This window comes from Pteropus alecto, unplaced genomic scaffold (genome assembly GCF_000325575.1).
Source record: "Pteropus alecto unplaced genomic scaffold, ASM32557v1 scaffold95, whole genome shotgun sequence".
Classification (NCBI taxonomy): Eukaryota; Metazoa; Chordata; class Mammalia; order Chiroptera; family Pteropodidae; genus Pteropus; species Pteropus alecto.
This window is the reverse complement of record NW_006441071.1, coordinates 11395003-11405261: the sequence shown is the minus strand read 5'-3', so window position 1 is coordinate 11405261 and position 10259 is coordinate 11395003. Positions and strand designations below refer to the sequence as shown.

Here is a 10259-nt window from a genome sequence, read left to right as displayed (position 1 = left end):
TTCATTTGTCAGCACCAAAGTTTAAGGTCTGTACAGGTCTTTTGGACACCTTAGATGGGCAGAGCTTAATGTTCAGCTACAACAGGTTGCTGAAAGCGGGCTCTGGTAAATCATTTAGGAGCAGGAGGCACCCACAGATCTAGTACTGCCAATTCAGGCCGACAGGCATCCAGTCTCCGTGTTCCTGGCAAACTTCCAGCCCCCATTTCCCATCCGAGCCTCGTCCAGTTCTCCATGTAAAAGCACCATCTACCTGAGCAGAGCGTATGCTTCTGCACTACCACGTAGGTACCACAAAAACAAGGCAATTTCACAAACAAGCGCGGCGGATGCTACAAGGCCCCTGGTAAGGGTTGGCAGAACCTAGAGGAAGCAGACCAGAGGGGTAAGACGATAGCCTGTAGGACGCCATAGGACGAAAAGATACTCAGCGTCGGACCCTGCGCCACTGCGCATCAGCACTACGCCCACAGCGTGAGCTCTGATGGCGCTGTCTCTGATGTCACCACGCTGCCGGACTCCCATAGGCCTGGGTAGCCACGTGGATTTGTCAGGTCCAGCCCAACCGGAGGCTCGTCCCACAGCCCTCTTTAGTTCCATTCCTCCCTTCTCCTCGTGGCTTTTCCTCACCGTGCGAGAACTTGGACTTCCCAGGACTCGGGGCGGAAAATTATGAGAAGGTGGAGCTTGCTTAGGTGAAGTGTAAAGGATGGAGTTGGAGGGAGGAATATTACTGGAACCCTCTACGCCATAGAGGTACAGGTGGCTCCGAGTGTCCAGGGTCGCAGCGGTTGACAGTCAAGTGATACACTCTTCTGTACCTTTTGTGGCCCTCTGTAAACTCATGTGACGCACGGAGACCGCTGACTCCCAGGGGGAATGTTTTTTTGTAACTGACAGCCGTCTGTCATTGCCTGTACAATAGTCCACTAATCTTTTAGCTGGGATCCTGACATGTCCCCCCAGAAAATCGCTATTCGGGTGGGTGGGGTGGAGGCCTAAGGAAGAACCTTGGGACAGTCTGAGCACGCTTCTTCCACAGTGGATATTGGAGGCATCAGCAGCTAGGGAAGGCGGGGCCCACTAGAGCAGTTTCCACCCGTGTCCTCCATTCCTGTTGCAACTGTCCGTGGGGTGGAGTGAGCTGCCAGCTCACCTTTACCCTTCCTGCTATATAAGACTTTTTCTGCAGTGATTCCTGGCACGTGCTACCCACCACCATCATTGGTTCAGTTTGGTCCACTCTCTCTGCTATGAGAGCTTCCCAGGCCTAAACCCTTCTTCCACTTCCTTTTCTACTAGGCACTCTTCAGGCTGATAAGACACAGTGCAGGTCTTAAAGTCAGGTGGTGAAGGTGAAATCATAATTAAATTTGGAATATTTCAAGTGGATTAAAAAATATTTCAGCAATGCAGATAATTGTGAGTGATGGTGCTGTTGGTAAGATATGTCTTGATATCCTATACAACAAACAACAAACAAATTAATGTCTGAAATATGTTTAGTGGTTTCTGACAACTGTGCAGCCAGTTATTGGTGAGAACCATATACTCTTGGACTTTTTGATCCTGCAGAACAAGAAAAATTTGATAAAACAAGCCCTCAGTTATATACAGATATAGTCTATTTTTTAGTGGTCTTCTGCCCTCATTTGAAAATGTGAAAGAAAAGTGGGTACCTGAGATAATTCACCATTGTCTGATGACTACTTGTTTGTTGAAACCAAAATTGATCTCAGAAACTTGTCAAGGACACAGTGAAACCTCTCACCCCACAGACTGCTGAAATGCTGGTCTGTGACCGGAAGGTTGTCCAATATGTGGAGCTTTCTGCATTCACATGGAAAAATGTAAAGAAAGTACGTAGTTGACAAAGCACTATTGGCTGTCCTGGAGCCTCTAGAACTGAAGAAGAGCGCAGGTGAGTACTGCTTCAAACATACCTCCAGAGCACTTTCTGCACTATTGGTGGTGTCATCAGACTAAAAGCAATGTTTAAATCAAATTAAAAATTAAAATTCATTTTTGCTGTTCAGTGGGGGCACTGTTCCATGCCATTTCCCTGATGTCCTAATACCTTGTTACTCTGTCAGCCTTTCTTGACAAATTTGGCATCCAACCTGGAGCTGGTAAGGTTAGGAAGTCTTTTTGGAAGAAGGACAGCCACATGGACCAGGTTAAAGGCTATGATAAGAATCCTTGGTATCTGGTAGTGCCTGCTTTTACCTAAGCGGTGGACAAGAGGAAGGAGTAAGGCTTCTCCTACTGTCATACCTGTTAATTGTGTGGGTTGAGTTAAGTGATATGAGAAGACTCCCTGGGATCTGATTGTGTATGCTTCTTGTTAGTGAATATTTGGAGGCTTATAGAGGTAGGATTGAAGCCAGCTTCCTGAATTGTGCCCTTAGTTGTTCGTTTGTGGAAACTGAACAGACAGCCACTTAAATCTGAAAGTAAGTGCAAACCTCTGCTTACTGTTGTGGAGCTGCTCCTGCCATACCCCCTGATCTCTCCCTCCCTCTTACCCTGACCTCTACTGCTTTCAGAAAAGAAGCTTTTCTTCTGCTACAGCTGACTTCCTCTGTCCTGCCCTGAACACCCTGAGGAGATGACATGGTCTCTGGGCAGCTATTGTAACTCTTGAAGTGCCTGTGTTAAACTCCTTGGTCTGTGTTTCTTTAAAAGGTGTCTGAATTCAGCTTATAGAGTTTGAGCCAAATTTACAGTAAAGAGAGAATAGCTAGTGAGTGAGAGCTTTGAACCAGTTAAATGTACCATTGTGAAAAATGTATAATTTAAATGGTATATTACTTTCTTGTAATATGAATGCTTATAAAGTGTTAGAGCAAAATTTTTTGATGTCCATTTTCACTGAGTAAATAATGTCTGTTGGTTGACAAAAGTTGTGATGTTATCAGATGCTTTCTAGCAGGTATGACTAATAAACTCTGACAAAATTCAGAGTCTTCCTGCCAAGTAAAGTTGAAGACTTTATGGATGAATTTACCACACTGAAGCCTTCCAGCTGTCAAAGAAAAAATGATGCCTCTTACCAACTAAAGGACTATGTTCCTTACAAAGCTACCATGTCCTGACAGACTTGTAACTCCTGCAAAAAGTTGACCTGCTTATCTATAGTAAAAGAGGTCATACCATTGTGGCCCTTGAAACTTATCTGTATTATATGTTATTTGGTGAGCAGTTCACATACCCAAGCAGTTGTAACTGATACCTCTGAATATACTGTGAGAACTCATGTGTATGTGTAATATACTTCTCTTGATTGTAAGGAATGTTGGAATGTTCCCAGTGGGATGAATACATAACTAGGAGCCCACTTGGATCTTTCATCTCAGTTATGTGATACCAGTAGAATAGTAGAGGAAGCCAAGTGAAGGGAGGAGAAAGGATGAGGAGATCACTATACTGATTAAAGAGCTAGTAGAAAGAAGATACGTAAGGAAACTATCCAAACTGCCCTCCTATTTGGACCAGTTAGTTCTAATGAGACTTTTAAGCTATAAGTGTCAGTGATTGACATTTATGTAGACTGGAGCCTGTGGCACTAGGCAGTGGTGCCAACTAGGATTTTGGACACAGTGTTTGCCTGACATTACTGTCTGGTATACTCCATATGGGGGGTAATTATTGGCTTGTTATTGAATGCTGGACACTGATAAGCTAATTAAGTAACAGCACATGATGTTATACTCTGACATGCCCATTCTGGAATGAGTCAAAAATGAAAACACTAGCCAAGTGGATATTTCCCAGCAAGCATGCATTATCAAATGGAAATGGTATATTCAGGAAAGAAGTAACCTAGATGTATTACTTTCTTAATGTTGCTGTAAAAAAATCAGCACAAACTTAGTGGCTTGAAACAACAAAAATTTATTGTCTTATAGTTCTGAAATCCAGAAGTCCAAAATGGGTTCAATAGACTGAAATCAAGGTTTTGGTAGGGCTTCACTACTTCCAGAGGCTCTAAGGGAGAATCAGTTTCCTTACCTTTCCAGTTTCTGGAGGGGCTCCTTGTTCCTTGGTTTGTGACTACTTCCCCACATCATTCCGATCTCTTGCTTCCATCATTACATCTCCTTCTATAGCCAAATCTCCCTCTGGTCTCTTTCTTATAATGACACTTGTGATTGTGTTAAGAGCCCACATGAATAATCCAGGGTAATCTCTCCACTTCAAGATCCTTAACTTAATCACATCTTCAAAGTCCCTCTTACCACATAAAGTAACATTCACATGTTACAGGGATTAGAACCTAGAAATAGCTGAGGACTATTTATTTCAATCTACCAAACTGGGCTTTAATGGAATCTCATAGCTATATAGTCACCACTAAGCTGTGGCTATTTCAGATGAAGAGTCTATGCCATTACTGTAGGCTTCTTGGGGGCCTGGGTACACTGAGGTTACTGAGGATTCCTGAACCTGGTTCATGGATGTACCAGCTAAATTAAAGGCCAGTAGGGTTGTATAGGAAAGAATTAACACAGCAGGTCTGAGCTTGCTTATCCTTAGAAAGTTCTCTTTACGAGGCTGGCCTTTGGCTGGTGTCTGGAAACTGCGATTTGGGAACAGTTCCCACCATTCACAGAATTGACAAGAGTGGCTTATTGTACCTAAACTGTTTGCACAGCCAGTGTAGTTTATGCTGAATACCTGCTTTTCTTTTGGGAGTCTGGAATTTTGGTATGTGTTAGGCAGAGGGTACCTACATGGCCAGTCCCCTGTAAAAACCTTGGGCACTGAGTCTCTAATGAGCTTCCTTGGTAGACAACTTTTCCCATGTGTTGTCACAACTTGTGTCCTGTATGACTCTATTGGGAGAGGAGTTTTGGAAGCTTTTGTCTGATTTCTTCCAGACTTCGCCCCATGTGACTTTTTTGTCTGTTTTATATTTTTTCAGTGTAATAAATCTTGGTTGTGAGTACAACTATATGCTGAATGTTGTCACCCTAGTGAACCATCAAACTTAGGGGCAGGTGGTGGTCTTAAGTTGGTCTCAGAAGTGTTATCTGCCAACTGAACACTCAGTTAGTGTCAGAGTGGGATTTGCTAGCCTAACTGTGACTCACTGAAATATGGCAAAAGCATTGCTTGGGAAAAGTAAGGATGAAAGAGTAAGGGATGACAAAATTTTAGTGCTTGGCTGGCTATGGAGTCATCTCCGGTATGAAACAAGCAGTCTTTTATGAGAGGTAGAAGTTACCTATGGAATTTGAAAATGATAGCTCCAACTCCCAGAGAGTTGGCTTCCTGCATCTTCTGGCTGTTTTTGGCTGTACCAGCTAAGGTGAGGGGGGAAAGTGCAGCCTTGTGATGCCTTTTTGTATTGTTCTCTCCTCCAGTGAAAATAGAAAGGCCCCAAAATCCCCAGAGGTAAGCTTGGAGGGGGCCAAAAATATTAGAAGTTTGTATTGCTCTTTCCTCCAAGTGGAGGGAAAGAATGTTAGATCACTTCCCAGGACTGGAGCAAAGCAAACCAGAGAGAAAAAGGAGGGGGAGAAAACCACTCCAACCATTCTTCAGCCTAGTTGCTATCACTGCTACAGTAGCCCTACCTCCACCCCACCCCACCCCCACCTACATTCCAGCTGAGCATCCTCCTTGGTAGCTATACCGTTAACCTTGTAAGTGTTAAATTTATTGGTAAAGGGTCGAGTGGATTTCCATTTAAAAGGCAGAGAAAGGGCAATGGCTTTGAGTTTTTTGACTATTCCTTTTGGATGTAGGATAAAAATTAATGTAAAATGTTATATGCTTATAACTTCATAAATGCTGACGGGATCATCCCAATCATGGAAAGCCGCAAAGAAAAAGTTTTAGTGAGACATACAAATAATTAGTTTTTGCCACTGGTAAGTGGGTTGAAACTTAAATTTTTTGAGTGTAAAAACAAAATAAATCTCTGTAACTTATGACATTTGTTATCCTTTTTGCCTTTTGGAACCTCTGGAAAAAGGAAACAGCATGAAAAAAGAGGTATTCTCCAGATGGAAATACACTTTTAGAGTTTTACAAAACACACTTTAGGTGCTAATGAACTTTTGTAAAATCAGATGTCTGACCCATAAAGGCTAATGATTTGCCAGCCTGATGTGCATATATTTGAGTGGATCTATTTGAAGTTTAAGACTGACAAGATAAAAAGGATTTTAAAAAGCCTTGCTTGTCAGTTGGACTTGGAACATGGCTGTCTGGCCTTGCAGTATCTAGGCTTTGCTGCTGCTGAAGAAAAGCCGCTGGCTTTTTTGGAATCCTGATCTTTAATTGCTAGACCTGACGTTAAGCTGATACTTTCTGTTATGGGCTATTTCACCCTCAACATTAGCTGTGCTAAACTAAAATCTCAAAAAACAAAACTCAGACTCTAGGACAATTGCAGAATTAGGACATCTTTCTGTGGGCCAAGTTGTGAAAACATCATGGGTGCTGGCTAGACCATCTGAGTCACCAACAAATGCCCACAGAACAGAAAAGGACTAATTTCTGATGGGACCGTCTGAAATTGAGCTTCTGATTGTCAGTATATTTCTGATACAGAGACTGACAGTAGTCCTAACTTATGATTCCTGCAAAATTTGCAAGTTGGGGAAAGGGACATCATAGGGAGTGTGACCCCTCCAAAGGGGTGCTGACAGTTCAGACTCTGGGCCCTATCTCAGGGCTGACTCCCTACTGTTGACTTGTGTCTAGTTTTCCAGTTTAGTTACAGTTTGCAACAGTGATCTGATGGCCTGACTCTTCCTCCATCTTTTTCCTGGTATACACACCTTAGTAAGGCAGTCTGATTATTAAACACAGCAGTCCTCAGACAGGGATTGATCTTTTCTAGGCTGCTCTCTGGATAAATGATCAGGACAAAAGGGATAGGAGGTTATGTAAATCCATTAAAATTTATTTTAAAATTTCAGATTTCATTCTGACCAATTCTGAATATGATTTATCTTTCTAATTAAATTATACAAAAAATTTTTTCAGTGAAAATGCTTTTATGCCTCTTGCATACAACCCTTTTAGACAAAAGGTCTAGATGATAGTAGGGGATGATTGAAAAAATGTTAACTTATGATTGCTGAGTGGGACACAACTGATTTTGTAATGATGGAAAAAAACAAAACCCTACCACCTGAGAATAGGGGAGGGGAAAGGGCATTAATAATCTTTGATTTCAGAACTATTCTTAGAAGCCTTGCCCTCTGCCTAAAGGAAAGCTCACTGTGTGCCCGTTCAAGCTGTGAGCTCTTTGAATTCAAACTGGTTGCTGAGCTAGACTCAAACCTAACCAGCATTGACCCTGAGATGGCAGGGGGTGACCCCAACACTAGCACTTTGCTGCAGAACACCTACAGATGTCCTCCATACTTGTGAAACTGTTGAACTGATGTTATAGACAAAACTCTTTGAAACTGCCTCAGGTGGTCTCTCTGAAGCCAAGACCTGAACTGCATGATTTGGACTGAGAACCTAGGGTGGGAGGCCCCAGAGCAGAAGGCCACACTGGGGGCCCTGTCAACCTGTACTGCCTGCCCAATGTATGTCCTGCTTGGTGTGCCCCAACAATTGTAAGCCCTTTGTTTCTATGGGTACCATGTGTAACCTTTGAGATTGCATTTCTCATCTGTATGCCCTGACTATGTGCCTCAGTCCTAGAAGACTTTCTGGTTAGCTTCAACTTAACTGTTGTCTTGGATCAGGTAAACAAAACAAAAAAACAAACAAAATATTAATACAGAAACTTAAGAATAAAGCTACCCAGCTTTCTTAAATCTGTATAGTTAATAGAATTTGTTTTAACTGACCAAGTAAAGGACCCCTAAAGGGCATAGCTGAGATCAATACTGCAGAATGTTGTCAGCCTGCTGCATGAGGTCCTACTGATAATATTTTTGCTGTAAAGATGCCTTGGCCAAGGTCCAAGAGCCTGCTTATCCTTAGAAAGTTCTGCTTACAAGACTGGCCTTTGGCTGGATTCTGGGAACTGTAATTTGGGGAGCATTCCTACAATTCACAGAACTGATAAGAGTAGCTCATTATACCTAAACTGCACAACTGATGTTGTTTATTCCAAATACCTGCTTTCCTCCTGGAAGTCTGAAATTTTGGTATGTGTTAGGCAGAGGCTATCTACATGACCAGTCCCCTGTAAAAACCTTGGGCACTGAGTCTCTAATGAGCTTCCCTGGTAGACATTTTACATGGTTTCTCTAGACTTTGCTCTATGTGCCTTTTCCCTTTGCTCACTTTGTTTTGTATCCTTTTGATGTAATTTTAGCTATGAGTGCAACTATATGCCAAATGTTGTTAGTCCTAGTAAATCACAGGATCTTGGGGGTGGTCTTGGGAAGCTACTGGGATGCTGCAGCTGTGCAACTCTAAAAAAAATTGTTTAAAAATATAAACAGAAAAAAATTGTTTAAAAATATAAATGCGTGTACGGCCATGCTACCTTGAACATGCCCGATCCTATCTGATCTCAGAAGTTAAGCAGGGTCAGGCCTGGCTAGTATTTAGATGGAAGACCACCTAGGAAGACCAGGTGCTGTAAGCGTAAAAAATAAGGGATTGTAAGCTGACAAGGTCCTTACGATCTGTGAGGTCAACCAAGGGTTGCCTGGCCTAAAAAGAAATTTAAAAAATTAAAAATAAATAAAAATGTAAATGGATAACTGCTCGTTGGGCATAGTTATGATTTGTGGTGCTTGCTCTAAAAATGCCACCCTAAATGTACCTTGTTCCATTTTCATTGACTTGTGGCATTGGGCCATGGGCTAGCGGTATCATCTGGAGCCTGGCAGAAGATTACACAAGACCAGTGCTCTCTGTTTATGACCCATGTGGATGCCTATGGAAAAGGACTCTTGGTGGATAAACATCAATGGAATCTTCAAGCTAATTTGACCTGAACTTCCCAGGTAAGGACCGTAGCCACCTGGGTACACTACTACAGGGCATAGCAATTGATCTATAAGTCAGGACTGGGCCTAAAAATAACTCTAGTGATTTCATCACTTAAGACCAAGAGTGCTAACTACATAGACAAATAGCAAGTGAACTCGGGGGCACTTAGTCGAGGGCACTCTACCTGCTTGTCTTGGCAAATAGGTTATGTAAATGGGCAACTGGGGTTTGTAAGCAGCAATGAAGAGCCAGGGGATGAGAGACTCTAATATTGTGTTTCTATTGCTGCTTAGCCAAGCTTGCTAGATTTTGGTAATTATGGATAATGATGATAATGATCATGGATGTGAAATGACAACTCTAAAGTGCTCCTAGTGTTGCCCATATATCAGAAGATGGGAAGTGTTCTAGGGTGGTACAGGCATACAAGGAACGAACATTCCACAGCCACCTAGGAATGTTACATTTCTTTAAAAAATACCAATCGAATTTTGATGGGGCTTGCATTAAATCTGTATAATGCTTTAGGTAATAAGGTCATTTTAACTATGTTGATTCTTCCAATCCAAGAACATGGAATATCTTTCCATTTCTTTGTATCTTCTTCGATTTCTTTTAATAGGGTCTTGTAGTTTTCATTATATAGGTCCTTCACATGTTTCATTAGATTTAGTCCTAGATATTTTATTCTTTTTGTTGCAATTGCAAAAGGAATTATTTTTTCCACTTCTTTTTTTGACACTTCGTTATGATTTTGCACATTGATTTTGAACATTGGATTTTGAACATTGATTTTGTATCCAGAAATTTTACTGTATTTGCTTATTGTTCTTGTGGAGTCGTTAGGGTTTTCTATATAGAGAATCATGTCATCCACAGATAGTAACAGTTTGACTTCTTTGTTTCCTATTTGGATGCCTTTTATATCTTTCTCTTACCTGACTGCACTTGTTAGGACCTCCAATGTTATATTGAATAACAGTGGCGACAGTGGACAGCCTTGCCTTGTTCCTGATCTTGGAAGGTTTTTAGTTTTTCACCATTAAGTATAATGTTGGCTGAGGGCTTGTCATATATGGCCTTTATTATATTAAGGTATTTTTCTTCTATACCGATTTTGTTAAGTGTCTTGATCATAAATGGGTGCTGTATCTTGTTGAAGTCTTTTTGTGCATCTATTGATATGATCATATGATTCTTATTTTTTAATTTATTTATCTGGTATATCATAATAGATTTGTGTATGTTGAACCATCCCTGTGCCTCTGGGATGAAGCCCACTTGATCATAGTGTATAATCTTTCTAATATGTTGCTGTGTTCAGTTCGCTGGTATCTTAC

At 41.6% G+C, this 10259-nt stretch overlaps 1 long non-coding RNA gene and 1 pseudogene across 3 annotated transcripts in view; both read left to right on the top strand.

Moving 5' to 3' along the window:
- The first annotated feature begins 19 nt into the window (after nt 1–19).
- Nucleotides 20–10259, top strand: part of LOC102877918 — a 21523-nt gene continuing 11283 nt past the window's right edge. Inside the window, exons 1-3 of one of the 3 annotated variants that reach the window (XR_003048344.1) lie at nt 20–695; nt 1740–1921; nt 8794–8933. This is a non-coding gene — a long non-coding RNA (uncharacterized LOC102877918). Of the gene's footprint in view, nt 757–1739; nt 1922–8793; nt 8934–10259 lie in introns of all 3 variants that reach the window. The other 2 variants (XR_003048342.1, XR_003048343.1) reach the window with 2 other exon arrangements.
- On the top strand, nt 8451–8569 carry LOC112485034 (annotated as a pseudogene).